The 17,666-nt window shown below is 40.4% G+C and overlaps 1 protein-coding gene across 1 annotated transcript in view; it reads right to left on the reverse strand.

Moving 5' to 3' along the window:
- The window catches only part of LOC139367878 (membrane-associated guanylate kinase, WW and PDZ domain-containing protein 2-like), a 291,127-nt gene extending 290,730 nt beyond the window's left edge, over nt 1-397 (reverse strand). The window contains exon 1 of the mRNA XM_071106232.1: nt 133-397. The gene's annotated coding sequence lies outside the window, so the exon portion shown is untranslated. The remainder of the gene's footprint in view (nt 1-132) is intronic.
- Nucleotides 398-17,666: the final 17,269 nt, after the last annotated feature.

Below are 17,666 nucleotides of genomic sequence, written 5' to 3' on the forward strand. Positions count from 1 at the left end.
AATCAGTGCCGGAATCAATGCTAAACATCCCCCCCCCCCCCCCACCCACACACACACATGCATGGACACACGCAGATACGCACGCACACAAATGCTCACACACACACACACAGACACATACTGTGCAGGCACCTTATCTGCAGCTGGCCCAGTTGGTAAAAGAGGTGCGCCGTCCTCCACAGGTATACATCCAGAGAGCTCTTTCCTCCCAGCCGTCCTCTAGCCCCGTGCCCAGGCACAGTGCCTCCCTCCCTGGCTTGGCCAGCCTCTAAATCACTCTATCCCTGGTTCTCTACCAATGCTCCAACATACAGCCCCCGCTGCAGCTAATTTACATCCCAGGAACGGTGATGGAAACGGGGAAGGGAGAGAGAGGTGGAGAGATGGAGAGACGACGACCGTCGGGAGACGACAGCGGAAAAAAGGAATCTGCCAGTGGGTAGCCGGGCTCATCCAGATCTGGTTGCTGATTGGTTAGAGGGGTTCTACAGTCCTGTAGCACCCCCTGTTCACTGATGGCAGTTCTGCACACATTCTCTTTAGCTGGTTGACCAACCAATGTTACTGACGGGAGATAAACACATCCTATTGCTGCAGGAAAATATGCCAATGAGCACACACACGCACACACACATGGTTGCATGTGCACACACACACACACACACACACACACACACACACACACACACACACACACACACACACACACACACACACACACACACACACACACAGATGCATACACATAAACACACAGCCCTAAGCACAGGCCAGGGCAAATATTTATAAGAAATCAGGAATATACAAACACACATACACACACAGTTACCAACGTGTATCTAAACTCTAGTTCATGTATAACATTACCTGTGTTACTAAATATACTGTAAGTTACACTCATACACACACAAACAAGCACACAAATTATTGTCCTGACAGTTTAGGTAATTATTTTCCAATTATAAGGTCAACAAAAATAACCCATACTCAACACTGTACTTGTGCATGTGACATTAAAACTTTAACACTGCACCAAATGCCCTAGTTTCAGATGCCAAATTATCCTTACACCTCTGAAGACTACCCACTGGGCACAGACATCAATTCAACTCCTACTCCACGTTGGTTCAATGTAATTTCATTGTCATGACATGGAAACAATGTTGATTCAACCCAGTGGGTAGGCACCTCCATGCCAGGACTTAAGTGGACTTAAGTGTTTTAATTCTGAACACTCAAAAGTCAGTGTCCTCTCTCTTTCTAAGGAAGTCATCAACACTCAAGGAAACTAAAGATCCTGACAGCCAACGTGTTCAGCCTGAGCATGTGTGCCAAATTTCATCACTCTGAGTCAAACAGATCAAGAAATGTAAACATGTGCCTGTTATAGCGCCACCATGTGGTAGATCAAAATGCACTTAGATATGTTGAGTTTTGACAGTGTTTGGTACATGTGTACCAATTTTTGTCACAATACGAATGTCTTTTGATTTGTATGAATTTCTGCGATTTGTATGAATTGAATATTGTTTTTGGGACTAGTCTAGAAAATATTGCGTTGAGGGAACTTGGTCCATACATGTCAAGTGTTTGTGCAGATCGGTCAATCGGTGCTAGAGGAGTAGTTCTTTAAGTGATTTGTACACAATTCTAAATGCAGAAAATCCATCATGGAGTACTTTATTGTTTCTTGAGGGAAATTTGTTCCTTGTGAGGAGAGGGACCTATGGACTAAATTTCATGACTAGGTCACACGGGTGCGTGATCTTAAAAAGTTTGCATTTTCAATCGCTTATTATAAACGCCACCATGTGGCCAATTGGCATAATATTGCATTAGAGGATGTTGCCCTTGGCCCTTTACCATGTTGCTAAGATGCACAGTCCTGGGCCTTTGCTTTTCCCCTCCAAAATGGCAGAAAAAAGAACTTAATAATAACAATAATGAACTGGAACAATTACAATAGGGCTTCGCTACTTGAACCCTTAATAAAGAATAATAAAAGAGGGTAATGTTTGAAAATACTGTATATACACACATAATAAGAACATACAGTATAGACTATAAAATGTGGTAGACATGGTAGAGCACCTTATATAAGAAATTATAAATAGTAGCAGTAATTGTGTGTGTGTGTGTGTGTGTGTGTGTGTGTGTGTGTGTGTGTGTGTGTGTGTGTGCGCACCTGCATGTGTGGAAGTTGGTGCAAAAAGTCTCTTGAGAAGCAGGTGTGAAGAGTCAGTGAAAATAGTCTCTAAGGTGCAGGTGATTGCCTATGGACGTTCTAGTTAGGACTGCAGTGGACGTTTGCTCCAGTTTTAGTTCTGAAGGAGCGTTTTCTCCCCATAAGTGTGCTTTAACCCTTTTTTCTCTGGTGTGCTGATGCAATCATGTCCTCAAACTCAGGGGAATACCAGGGTGGGGAGGTTATTACAAATTCATTGAGGTCTTCTGGGTCCGTCTCCACATCAGACATCATATGTTCAGTTGCCCCATCAAATTGCTGCCTCTTCAGCAGAGAGCTCTTTTAAGCGACTGACCAAAGCCTGTGAAAATACAGGCGACAATGACTTATTCTGCCCAATAAACAAGTCTTGAACACTGGAATCTCAAAGTTTAAAAAACACACTAAAATCTGTGGAACAAGTCTCAACTATTTAAAACTCAGTACGCCATTTCAAATGTTTGGATTAGTTCACATTTATAACAAACCTGTCTTCTGGCAATGCCGCCTTCGCTTTTTCATGTCCGTCTTTGATGCTCTGTCTGGGGTGTCCGATTTCAGTACAATACCGCTGCGCTTGAGAAGATAGTCAGTCAGTGTGGTGTATTAGCGATTGTTATATGCATCAAAATCCTTGAGAAAATTATAAGAACTAGACTAGAACTATGTTAGTCAGTCTGTCTTTATGGGACTAACTCACCTTCAAAATCTGCCTCAATTTGCGCTCAACCTGACTGACCAGCAGTGGTGTAGTGCAGCCTATTATTGCTGAGACATAACAAAGAAAATACATGAAATTTGGGTTATGCATAAAATTCGCACCACTATTTCATGTAACATATTTGAGAAGGCTGGCCCTTCATAGCACTGCCTTCAATAGCATGACAATACTTTTCAGTGGTAATCTCCTTCACATGACTGACAAAGCCTGTGAAATGGAGACAAAGGGTTATCCTGCCTAATAAACAGAAGGTATTCAACACTGAAATCTCAAGTTTATAAATCACAAAAATGAATTATACAGGGCTTGTCATTTCAGAACCGAGTACTGCCTTTACACATATATGGATTGGTTCACATTTATGAACTAACCTGTCTCTGGCATGCCATTTTAGGGTTTTTTTGTTTCCTCTGTTGCTCATTTTGAGGTATTTGATGCTTCTGTCCAATATATTTTTGCTGCCACATCTGAAAAGACAAAGTCACTGGTGTATTAGCAATGAAAGTTAACTAGTTGGTTTTATTAATAGAATCACAGAACTTAAACCATTCACATTTCTAACTATTGCCAGTCTATTGCTTGTTATGTGTTCACTCGTGAGTACCAATCACTTCAGGAATTAATAAAAATGCATCATTGTCATAGCAATATGTGAACAATTCTTGACAGAAGTAACAAGCATCCGAATCTTTGTGGGAATAACTCACCTTTTGTCTCTCTTACTCCAATCTCGATAACTTGATATTCAGCTCATCAACTGCCCGATATGAAAACCGAATAATATGACTTGAATATTAGTAAAGCTAGCTAGCTAATACAAAAAAGAACAGCAATTGGAGCTACTGCTAGCGTTGCTATCTAAGGTTAATGTTAGCCCTAGAATCTAGCTACTGTGACAAAGTGAAAATGTAGAGTTTCAATCAACCTTGCTCGCACTGTGCGTAATGTAGTGGTGAAACCATTCACTTCAGAAAAAGGTGTGATATTAATAAAATTTCCTTATCATTATGAGTTGTCGAATGCATAAACATATTTGCTGCCATTGCAGTTTGGCAATAGGTTGGCAATACAAGAGGTCTTCAGACTTACCATTTTTATATTATTTTCCTTCTGTAATTGACTTAGTATCCCATGTCTAACTCTGTGTTGTTGTTTTTGTCGCACTGCTTTGCTTTATCTTGGCCAGGTCGCAGATGTAAATAAGAACTTGTTCTCAACTGGCCTACATGGTTAAATAAAGGTGAAATAAAAAATCAAATGAATGAACAACTAGTGCTTTTTGAGTTCTTCACCCCTATTTGGAAAGTTATGCCTGCTCTTCAGTCTGAGAAACATTCTGAGAGCAGGTTCATGTCTTCTTCCTCTGTACTTAAAAACTGTTTGAAACTCTACAACACAATATTGTCTTTGGAAAACTGGTTCATAAATCCAAAGTCAATAGCAAATGTAACTATATATATTATTTTTTTTATGTTCCCTTTAATGTATTTAAAGCCTTTTTCAGCAAGTGTTTGCTGGCTTAACTAGCCATGTTAATTACAAACTGACTAGCACCTTCAGTCAGTGCACTGTAATGTCACGCTAGCTATTGCTAGCAGGTCAACCCGGAAGCTTGTAAGGTATCCCGCTATGCCCTCCAACGAACCATCAAACAGGCAGAGCATCAATCCAGGACTGAATGGTACTACACTGGCTCTGACGCTCATCGGATGTGGCAGGGCTTGCAAACTATTACAGACTACAAAGGGAAGCACAGCCGAGAGCTGCCCAGTGACACGAGCCTACCAGAGGAGATAAATAACTTCTATGCTCGCTTCGAGGCAAGTAACACTGAAGTATGCATGAGAGCATCAGCTGTTCCGGATGACAGTATGATCACGCTCTCTGCAGCCGATGTGAGTTAGACCTACAAACAGGTCAACATTCACAAGGCCGCAGGGCCAGACGGATTAACAGGACGTGTACTCCGAGCATGCGCTGACCAACTACCAAGTGTCTTCACATACATTTTCAACCTCTCTCTGTCTGAGTCTGTAATACCAACATGTTTCAAGTAGACCACCATATTCCCAAAGCCAAAGAACACTAAGGTAACCTTCCTACATGACTACCAACCCATAGCTCTGACATATGTCGCCATATAAGGCTTTGAAAGGCTGGTCACATCAACACCATCATCCCAGAAACCTGAGACCCTTTCAATGTGCATACCACACAGATCCACAGATGATGCAATCTCAATTGCACTTCACACTGGCCATTCAAACATGGACAAAAGGAACACCTATGTGAGAACTCTATTAATTGACTACAGCCCAATGTTCAACACCATAGTGTTGAAACTCATCAATAAGCTAAGGACCCTGGGACGGATTTCCAGACAGGCCGCCCCCAGGTGGTAAGGGTAGGTAACAACATATCCGCCACACTGATCCTCCACACAGGGGCCCCTCAGGGGGCTGAGCACGCACCCCTCCTGTACTCCCTGTTCACTCATGACTGCATGGCCAGGCATGACTCCAACACCATCATTAGGTTTGCTAATGACACAACAGTGGTAAGCCTGATCACCAACAACGATGAAACAGCCTATAGGGAGGAGATCAGAGACCTGACCATGTGGTGCAAGGACAACAACCTCTACCTCAACGTGATCAAGACAAAGGAGATGATTGTGGACTACAGATAAAGGAGGACCAAGCATGCCCCCATTCTCATCGACTGGGCTGTAGTGGAGCAGGTTGAGAGCTTCAAGTTCCTTGGCCTCCACATCACCAACAAACTAACATGGTCAAAGCACACCAAGACAGTCGTGAAGAAAGCACGACAAAACCTATTCCCCCTCATGAGACTGAAAAGATTTGGCATGGGTCCTCAGATCCTGAAAAGGTTTTACAGCTGCACCATTGAGAGCATCCTGACAGAAGTGTAACGAGGCAATAGTCATTCAAGACTTCTTTATTGAATGTTTTTCTTACTACTTTGAAAGTTGTATTTAGAAAGGGTTGTACCTGTGCTCTGTATTCATGGATTGATGTCACTTCACATTGAGGACATGTATCATTACTGTTACTCCTATCTAAAATATATCCTGTGTCTTAACTAACCAGTGAACGTGTGGCTGTGACCGTCCTGTCTTTTACTGAAGATGAAAACCAAGTCAACCTGAAGTGTGGGTATTCATGTGCCTTTCTTCTGGGTGGGTATATGAAGTTGGTTACACTAGCTAAACTGCATTTATTTACAAAAATCCCACTTTATTACAGGTAAATGACATTAGTAACTAACTTTGAATGTAAAAATGTGCTGCTTTCTTTTGGTTGTTACAAATTAATATAGCTACATCACTCTAACCAGAAACAAAATATTGTGACCAAAACTAACTACAGATGGTGATGACCTAACATAAAACACCAAGGCCATATATCAAGAAAACTCTATCCATATTTGACCAAACCTGACAGCAATTAGTCACATTCTTACTATATTTAAGTCAGCAAAATCAGTTATTTAAATATCAATGAAAATTTGAAATTCAGTTGCTTGCTGGTTGTTTAACACAACCAGAGCAAAATAGAGTTGAAATCCATGAATGAAGAGATTGAGATAAAACTGTCCAGTTTGAGTGTTTGTTTCAGCTGGTAGCTGCAGCGAACTGAAAAGAGGAGTGATCCAGGGATTTAAGTGCTTTGGGGACCTTTAACCTTTGTGTGGGAGCGTCCCACCTGGCCAAAAGCCAGGGAAAATGCAGAGCGCCAAATTCAAATAAATTACTATAAAATCAAACTTTCATTAAATCACACATGACATGCAAGATAGCAAATTAAAGCTACACTTGTTGTGAATCCAGCCAACTTGTCAGATTTCAAAAAGGCTTTTCGGCGAAAGCAAACGATGCTATTATCTGAGGAAAGCACCTCCGTAAACAAAGAGAGAAAAGCATATTTCAACCCTGTAGGCGCGACACAAAACGCAGAAATAAAAATATAACTCATGACTTACCTTTGACGAGTTTCTTTTGTTTGCACTCCAATATGTCCCATAAACATCACAAATGGTCCTTTTGTTCGATTAATTACTTCGATATATATCCAAAATGTCAATTTATTTTGCGCGTTTGATCCAGAAAAACACTGGTTCCAACTCGCGCAATGTGACTACAAAATATCTCAAAAGTTACCTGTAAACTTTGCCAAAACATTTCAAACTACTTTTGTAATAAAACTTTAGGTATTTTTTTAAGGTAAATAATCAACCTCAACAATATGCATATCTTATCTTCTGGGGATGAGTAGATGGTAGTTGAATTTGGGCATGCATTTCATCCGGACGTGAAAATACTGCCCCCTGTCACCAACAAGTTAAATCTAGACTTGGTTTCCTCTATTGTAATCGCTCCTCTTTCACCCCAGCTGCCAAACTAACCCTGATTCAGATGACCATCTTACCCATATTAGATTACGGAGACATAATTTATAGATCGACAGGTAAGGGTGCTCTTGAGCGGCAAGATGTTATTTACCATTCTGCCACCAATGCTCCTTATTGGACACATCACTGCACTCCATACTCCTCTATAAACTGGTCATCTCTGTATACCCGTCACAAGACCCACTGGTTGATGCTTATTTATAAAACCCTCTTGGGCCTCACCCCCCCTATCTGAGATATCTACAGCAGTTCTCATCCTCCACATACAACATCCGTTCTGCCAGTCACATTCTGTTAAGGGTAGAGAAAGCTTGTTGGACACTAAGAAATCTTTATTGTAGAGCGTTTAACACAAAATTCTGGGAGGGACCAGCTGAGTATAATTCTGTATCATCTGCATATAAATGGGTGAGAGAGCTTCCTACTGCCTGAGCTATGTTGTTGATGTAAATTGAGAAGAGCGTGGGGTCTAGGATCGAACCTTGGGGTAGAGAGTGTCTAAACCATCTGACCCAGATGTTTTTTGGGGGCCAAGTTTAAGGAGCTCCTTTAGCACCTCGGACTCAGTGAACGCCTGCAGGGACAAACTTTATAGCGAGGCAGAGGAAAAAGAGGAAGAGCTTCGAGGCTAGTCGCATTAGAAGGGGCGGGAGATGAGGAAATGTTGGCTGGGCAAGGAGGCATGGCTGAGTCAAATAGGTATCCTGACTTAATGAAGTGGTGATTAAAGAGCTCAGCCATGTGCTCCTTGACAGTAACAACCACGTCATCAACATTAAGGGATATGGGCAGCTGTGACGAGGAGGGTTTATTCTCCAAGTCTTTAATCGTTTTCAAGAACTTCTTGAGGTTAGACCCAGAGAGAGAACTGCTTCTTTAACTAACTTTGGCCTTCCGGATAGCCTCAGTGCACTTATTTCTCATTTGCCTGAACGAGAGCCAGTCAGCCTGAGGTTTCTTCCTAGGTTCCGGCCTTTCTAGGGAATTTTTCCTAACCACCGTGCTTCTACACCTGCATTGCTTGCTGTTTGGGGTTTTAGAGTCTGGGTTGATGTGACATCAGCTGATGTAAGAAGGGCCAAGCTTTTTGCAAAATGGAATTCTTGAGGTGGAGTAACTCTGCAAGATCACGGTTGAACCAGGGGCTGAACCTGTTTTTAATTTCAAAATGTCTTTATGGGGGTGTGTTTGTTAAAGTAGTGGGCAATATCAGTGGGCTTTGTGATGAATGAGCCATCTGATTCAATAAATGAAGGAGCAGAGTTGGCATTTTTTCCCAAAACTTCATTTAAGGTGCCCCAAAGTTTTTACAATTTTTCCTCTATATAATTTATCTTTGTTTCATAGTGTAGTTTCTATTTCTTTTTTACTTAGTTTAGTCATATGATTTCTTAATTTGCAGTACGTTTGCCAATAAGTTGGGCTGACAAACTTAATTGCCATACCTTTTGCCTCATCCCTCTCAACCATACAATTTTTCAATTCCTCATCAATCCAAGGGGATGTAACAGTTTACAGTATTTGTCTTAATGAGTGCGTGCTTATTAGTAACTGGAATAAGTAGTTTCATAAATGTGGTTCTGGTTGGAGGTGGACTCCAATCAAGTTGTTGATCAATGGTAACAGGATGCACCTGAGATCAATTTTGAGTCTCATAGCAAAGGGTCTGAAAATGTATGGAATTAGGTATCTGTTTTTTTTTATTTTTAATACATTTGCAAAAATGATTAATAACCTGTTTCGTTTTGTCATAATAGGTTATTGTGTGTAGATTGAAGATTTTAAAATTTAATCCATATAAGAATAAGGCTGTAACGTAACAAAATGTGGAAAAAGTCAAGGAGTCTGAATACTTTCCGAAGGCACTCTATATAAACATGTTTACATTTCCATAAAATAATCCACAAACCGTAACTCTTGAACCATTCAAGCTACAGACACCAAACCAACTTTCACAAGTTCAGGCTATATTAACTTCAAACTCTTAAAACAACATTTATCGACTATAACTGTATAAATTACCATGAATTAACATAATACAACTTACAATAACTCTCGAACCTTTCAAGCTAGATACACTATGTCAACTTTAATGTTTTCAGGCTTTCCTAACTTTTTCAACTATAAACAGTCGCCACCATTACTACTTTAACGTATTTCAAAACCAAAAATACTTAATAACAAGCTAGCAAACACACCACAGATGAATAGAGTTTGATTTTAGTTGAATGATTAGAAAATTGTAGGTTATTATTTGTGGAGAGAAATATGATGGTGCATTTAGTGATGACAGCTCTAAAAAATTATTTTGTGGAAGTTGAAGAACTATGAATGCAACGATGTGCGCTGAGATTAGGGAATAAGTACAGGGAGTGAGTGTTTTAATAAAATTAACTGAACATAATACAAAACAAGAAACACTAACAGCACACAGACATGAAACTGAAACAATAACGCCTGGGGAAGGAACCAAAGGGCATGACATATACAGTAATAGGGAAGGTAATCAGGGAAGTGATGGAGTCCAGGTGAGTCTAATGACGGGCAGGTGCGCGTAACAAATTGGTGACAGGTGTGAGCCATAATGAGCAGCCTGGTGACCTAGAGGCCGGAGAGGGAGCACACGTGACAAGAAGAATAGATTTGTATGTAGACCTACTGATAGCTAGCTCTAGTTCCAGCTAAGAAATAAAGTCTTTAGGCAAACAATGATGACTGAAAAGTACTTTTTCTGAAGAAAATGTTTTGTGTTAGCTTGTTTTAAAGTTGTATGGTTTTAAAATACATGATCACTGTTAGTCTAAAGGCGTCAGTACGCTTCAGTTCGACTGTCGGCTTGTAAAAGTTCCTGTGAGAACACCTGTCACCGGAACAAGTGTGCTCACATGCTCCCTAAAAAGACGTTAGCTTGAAAAAAAAGAAAGGGGAAAGTGTCAATATTCCTCCTGGCTAGTAGCCATCTAGGGCCAAACAAGGAAGTGACGAAACACCCAAACAAGGAAAACACGTGTGGGGAAAATAAAATAGTGCACACAAAGAGACATTTGATGGGCGAGAAAATTTAATTTGTGCAAATTGCCCGCGACCTACTAGATTTGTTGTAACGAGCAACAGTGGTGGAAAAAGTAACCAAGTATCATTATTTAGTATAGATACCTTTATAGAAAGTTACTGAAGTAAAAGTCTGAAAGTATTTGTTTTTAAACCTCTTGAAACTAGGGGGCACTATTTTTATTTTTGGAAAAATAACCACGTTATCGTGACCGCTATTTCCGGTGGATTTCTCAACATAACGTGACAAACAAACGGAGGTATTTTGGGTATGAAAATAATCTTTATGGAACAAAAGGAACATTTTCTGTCTAATTGGGAGTCTCGTCAGTGAAAACATTCGAATATCAAAAGGTAAACGGTTAATTTGATTGCTTTTCTGATTTTCGTGACCAAGCTTCCTGCTTCTAGCTGGACAAAATGCTATGCTAGGCTATCAATAAACTTACACAAATGCTTGTGTTGCTTTGGCTGTAAAGCATAATTTCAAAATCTGAGATGACAGGGTGATTAACAAAAGGCTAAACTGTGTTTCACTATATTTCACTTGTGATTTCATGAATATTTTCTAGTTATATTTTTTGACCGTTGCGCTATGCTAATTAGTGTTGTTGATGACAATTCTCCCGGTTCTGGGATGGGTATTTCCTTAAGTATCAAAGTTAATTTAATTGCAAAAATATATTTAAGTGTCAAATGTAAAATAATTTCAAAGTGGATGGCACTCTGTTCTTGTTTTTAAAATATTTGGATAGGCAGGGGCACACTCCAACACTCAAAATATGCATTTCTGTTCAATGAGTCTGCCAGAACAGAGGCAGCAGGGATGACCACGTCTTCTCTTGATAAGTACGTGAATTTCACAATTTTCCTGTTCTGCTAAGCATTCAAAATGTAAGGAGTACTTTGGGTTGTCAGGGAAAATGTATGGAGTAAAAAGTACAATATTTTCTGAAGTAAAAGTAGTCAAAAATATGAATACTAAAGTAAAGTGCAGATACCCCCCAAAAAACAACTTAAGTAATACCTGAAAGTGATTTTACATCATTGGTTAACAAATGATTAGATAACCCTTAATAACATAATTCACACTCCACACTGCCCTTTCCAACCTGCACAAAAGGAACACCTACAGTACGTGAGAATTCTGTTCATTGACTACAGCTCAACATTCAACACCATAGTGCCCACAAAGCTTTTCACTAAGCTAAGGACACTGGGATTAAAGACACTATTATCCCAGAAACCCTAGATCCACTCCAATTTGCATACCGCCCCAACAGATCCACAGATGATACAATCTCTATTGCACTCCACACTGCCCTTTCACACCTGGACAAAAGGAACACCTATGTGAGAATACTATTCATTGACTACAGCTCAGTGTTCAACACCATAGTGCCCTCAAAGCTCATCACTACTCTAAGGACCCTGGGACTAAACAACTCCCTCTGCAACTGGATCCTGGACTTCCTGACGGGCTGCCCCCAGGTGGTAAGGGTAGACAACAACATATCTGATTCTCAACACTGGGGCCCCTCAGCCGTGCATGCTTAGTCTCCTCCTGTACTCCCTGTTCACCCACAACTGCGTGGCCAAATATGACTCCAACACCATCATTAAGTTTGCTGACAACACAACAGTGGTAGGCCTGATCACTGACAACTATGAGACTGACCTTCTTATAGGCTGAGAACAGGCAGTGTGGTGCCAGGACAAAAACCTCTACCCCAAGACAAAGGAGCTGATCGTGGACTAAGAAAAGGAGGGCCTACGAGGCCCACATTAACATCGACAGGGCTGTATTGGAACGGGTCGAGAGTTTCAAGTTCCTTGGTGTCCACATCACAAACTAACTATCATGGTCCAAACACACCAAGACAGTTGTGAAGAGGGCACGACAACACCTTTTCCCCCTGAGGAGACTGATAAGATTTGGCATGGGTCCCCAGATCCTCAAAACGTTATACAGCTGCACCATCGAGAGGATCCAGATCGGTTGCATCGCCCCCTGGTGTGGCAACTGCTCGGCCTCTGACCTCAAGACGCTACAGAGGGTAGTGTGTATGGCCCAGTACATAACTGGGGCCAAGCTTATTGCCATCCAGGACCAATATACTAAGCGGTGTCAGAGGAAGGCCCAAAAATTGTCAAAGATTCCAGTCATCCAAGTCATAGACTGTTCTCTCTGCTACAGCACGGCAAGCGGTACCGAAGTGCCAAGTCTAGGTCCAAAAGGCTCCTTAACAGCTTCTACCCCAAGCCATAAGACTGCTGAACAATTAATCAAATGGCCACCCGGACTATTTACATGCCGCTACTCACTGTTTATTGTCTATGCATAGTCACTTTACCCCTACCTACATGTACAAATTACCTCGACTAACCTGTACCCCCTATATATAGCCCCATTATTATATAATTTTCTTGTTACTTTTGACTTTCTTTATTTAGTAAATATATTTTTTACTCTATTTTTGTTGTATTCGGCTCATGTGACAAATAACATTTGATTTGATAATTACAAACTCTTTATCAACCCTTTACAAATGGAACCTTATTGTAAAGTGTTACCAAAATTGGACACAGGAATGTTCTTGAAACCTTCTCATAAAATGTGTCTAGAAAATTAATTTCTTACATTCTGAGAACATGGTAACCATGTTGTGGATATTTGGTGGGGCGTTAACGGAATATTCTCCTTGGAGAATTGATTTATCCTGAAACCTGAACATCTGACCATTCTAGAGGGACATACATTTTCAGGCCTCTCCAGTGAGGGGCAACGAAGGGTTCAAAATTAGTTCAGGAACTTCAGAAAGGGGGAAAATGAGGGTGCCAAGTCAAAGGTCCATCCCATTTTGACAGAATGTATAACCTATACCAGCCATACTCAATTGTGCTACTTGTTATTTTGATAGGTGCATGAATTGAGGAACAAACTGAGGGGAAAGGTGATTCAGCAACACGAGGAAGACAATGGAATTAAATATAAAAAGCTTCTCTTTTGCAAAAATTAGAACCAAAGCGTTTTGGATTTTGGCCTTCAGGGTTTTTATAGAAATAAGAAGGAATGAGGCTTTTAAACCTTTTAAAATGGCCCCAGGGTCCAATCAATGAATATTCAAATAATTGGGTTCTTGACCCCTAGTATCAAATGAACACACATAAGACATAGTAATGTCTAGAATTTAAGGAAATGAGCTTTAAAGGTGAAACATTTTCTCTCAGCCCCATCACAAAATCTGTAGAATTGCAGGTAAATGAGCTTTAAAACTGCAACAAAAGGGGTTTGAACAGTGTGGAGTTGCATGGATTGTGAGGTGGGGGTTTGTTACCACGCTGATAAATGACAATACCCATCCATGGACCTTTGCCACCTAGGACATTTGTGTGATCGGACCTTCTCAAATAGTACTTTAGTACCCCGGTCCTATACTACACTGAACAAAAATATAAACTTGGAACAATTTCAAAGATGAGTTACAGTTCATGTAAGGAAATCAGTCAAATTAATTAGGCCCAAATCGATGGATTTCACATGACTGGGAATACAGATATGCATCTGTTGGTCACAGATGTCTAGAAAAAAGGTAAGGGTGTGGACCAGAAAATCAGTCACCACACTTATGCAGTGTGACACATATCCTTCACATAGAGTAGACAGCTTTCTGTCTGCCTGCGGTGCCCATGGAGTGTTCATAGATGCTCAGTCCAAGATGCTAATATATACATATTATTATTAGTATTGGATAGAAAACACTCTGAAGTTTCTAATATTGTTTCAATGATGTCTGTGAGTATAACAGAACTCATATGGCAGGCAAAAACCTGAGAAAAAATCCAAACAGGAAGTGTGAAATCTAAGGTTTGTATTTTTTGAACTCAGCTCCTATCGAATTCAAAGTGGGATAATGGGTTATTTTGCACTTCCCAAGGCTTCCACTAGATGACAACCGCCTTTAGAACGTTGTTTCAGGCTTCTCCTGTGAAGGGGGGCTGGATGGGAGCTGTTTGACTAAGGGGTCTGCCAGCAGCCTCGTTCTCAGTCAGGCGCATTTCACATGAGAGGTATTTCTCATTCCATTGCTTTTCTACAGACAATGGATTTCTCCGGTTGGAACACTATTGAACATTTATGATAAAAACATCCTAAAGATTGATTCTATACTTAGTTTGACAAGTTTCGTTGACCTGTAATATAACTTTTTGAACTTTTCGTCCGACTGGACCTGAACGCGCTTTTGGATTTGTTTACCAAACGCCCAAACAAAAGAAGCTATTTGGACATAAATGGACATAAATGATGGACATTATCAAACAAACCTAACATTTATTGTGGAACTGCGATTCCTGGGAGTGCATTCTGATGAAGATCATCAAAGGTAAATTAATATTTATAATGCTATTTATGACTAATGTTGACTGCGCAACATGGTGGATATTTCTTTTGGCCGCTTTGGGTTCTGAGCGCCGTACTCAGATTATGCTTTTTCCGTAAAGTTGTTTTGAAATCTGACACAGCGGTTGCATTAAGGAGAAGTGTATCTAAAGTTCCATGCATAACACTTGAATTTATCAACATTTATAATGAGTATTTCTGTTAATTCATGTGGCTCTCTGCAATATCACTGCATGTTTTGGAACTACTGAACATAACACGCCAATGTAAAACAAGATTTTGGGATATAAATATGAACTTTACCGAACAACACATACATGTATTGTGTAAAATAAAGTCCTATGAGTGTCATCTGATGAAGATCATCAAAGGTTAGTGATTCATTTTATCTCCATTTGTGCTTTTTGTGTTACTCTCTTTGGCTGGAAAAATGTCTGAGTTTTCTGTGAGTTGGTGGTGACCTAACAATCGTTTGTGGAGCTTTCGCTGTGAAGCATTTTTGAAATCAGACACTGTGGCTGGATTAATGAGAATTTTATCTTTAAAATGATGCCTAATACTTGTATGTTTGAGAAATCTTGTTTTATGAGATTTCTGTTGATTTTGTATTTGGCGCCCTGCAATTTCATTGGCTGTTTGCGAGGGATTCCGCTAGCGGAATGGGGTTCCCGAACGGGTTCCAGTCCTAGACAGGTTAAAGCACCAATTAGACTATAGCTGTGTGTGTGTGTGTGTGTGTGTGTGTGTGTGTGTGTGTGTGTGTGTGTGTGTGTGTGTGTGTGTGTGTGTGAGAGTCATTTGAATCAGATGGTTCATTCATCATAAAGCCCACTGATATTGCAAACTACATGAATAACTTTTTCCATTGGCAAGATAAGCAAACTTAGGGATGACATGCCAGTAACAAACGCTGACACTACACATCCAAGTATATCGGACCAATTTATGAAAGACAAGAATTGTACAATAATAATTCCGTAAAGTCAGTGTGGAAGAGGTGAACAAATTATTGTTGTCTATCAACAATGACAAGCCACCAGGGTCTGACAATCTGGATGGAAAATGACTGAAGATTATAGCAGACGATATTGCCACTCCTATTTGCCACATCTTCAATTTAAACCTACTAGAGAGTGTGTGCCCTCAGGCCTGGGGGGAAGCTAAAGTCATTCCGCTACCCAATAACAGTAAAGCCCCCTTTACTGGCTCAAATAGCCGACCAATCAGCCTGTAACCAACCCTTATTTAACTTCTGTAAAAAATGGTGTTTGACCAGATACAATGCTATTTCACAGTAAACAAATGGACAACATAATTTCAGCATTCTTATAGGGTAGGACACTCAACAAGCACAGCACTTACACAAATGACTGATTGGCTGAGAGAAATTGATGATAAAATGATTGTGGGGGCTGTCTTGTTAGTCTTCCATGCAGCTTTCGACATTATCGATCATAGTCTGCTGCTGGAAAAATGTATGTGTTATGGCTTTACACCCAATGCTATGATATGGATAAAGAGTTGCTTGTCTAACAGAACACAGAGGCCTCTCAAATATAATCCAGTTTGAATCAGGGATTCCCCAGGGTAGCTGTTTAGACCCCTTGCTTTTTTAAATTTTTACTAACGACATGCCACTGACTTTGAATAAAGCCAGAGTGTCTATGTATGCGGATGACTCAACACTATACACGTCAGCTACTACAGTGACTGAAATGACTGCAATACTCAACAAAGAGCTGCAGTTAGTTTCAGAGTGGGTGGCAAGGAATAAGTTAGCCCTAAATATTTCTAAAACTAAAAGCATTGTATTTGTAACAAAACACTCACTAAACCCTAAACCTAGACTAACTATTGTAATAAATAATGTGGAAATTAAGCAAGTTGAGGTGACTAAACTGCTTAGAGTAACACTATATTGTAAACTGTCATGGTCAAAACATATTGATGCAGTAGTAGCTAAGATGGCGAAGAAGTCTGTCTATAATGAAGCAATGCTCTGCCTTCTTAACAACTCTATCAACAAACATCATTGTTTTTTTTGCTTAGAGAATTGACCGAAGTGAGCTGATTTGAAGACAACGATAAATGACTACCTTACGCACTTACGCGGATGCTTTAGTCCAGGTCTGGGAGGAGATCCCTCAGGAGACCATCCGCCACCTCATCAGGAGCATGCCCAGGCGTTGTAGGGTGGTCATATAGGCTCTTGGAGGCCACACACACTACTGAGCCTCATTTGACTTGTTTTAACTTGTTGGGATAGGGGGCAGTATTTTCACTTTGGATGAATTGCATGCCCATAGTGAACTGCATCCTACTCTGTCCTAGATTGCTAATATATGCATATTATTATTACTGCCTCATTTTGACTTGTTTTAACTTGTTGGGGATAGGGGGCAGTATTTTCACTTTGGATGAATTGCATGCCCATAGTGAACTGCATCCTACTCTGTCCTACTCTGTCCTAGATTGCTAATATATGCATAAAACTGTTTGAATTATGTCTGTGAGTATAACAGAACTCATAGGGCAGGCAATCTTCCAAACAGGAAGTGAAATTCTGAATGCGTGTCTAATTTTAAGTCATCACCTCTTCCCTTCCAAATAAGATATGGATCTGTTAGCACTTCCTACGCCTCCTCATTCAGTAGAACGTGGAATGGAGCCTCTGGTGTGAACTTCGAAAGAATGGGAAGGGAATGAATCACTGTCCTGGCAGAATGCAATTTCACATGTGGCGCACTTGTCTGTGGATGTCACCATCGTTCCATTTGGCTGCAGATGAAAATGTATGCTCCGGTTGGAACGATTTTGGATATATATGAAAATAACAT

This window comes from Oncorhynchus clarkii, chromosome 2 (assembly GCF_045791955.1).
Source record: "Oncorhynchus clarkii lewisi isolate Uvic-CL-2024 chromosome 2, UVic_Ocla_1.0, whole genome shotgun sequence".
NCBI classification, from domain to species: Eukaryota; Metazoa; Chordata; class Actinopteri; order Salmoniformes; family Salmonidae; genus Oncorhynchus; species Oncorhynchus clarkii.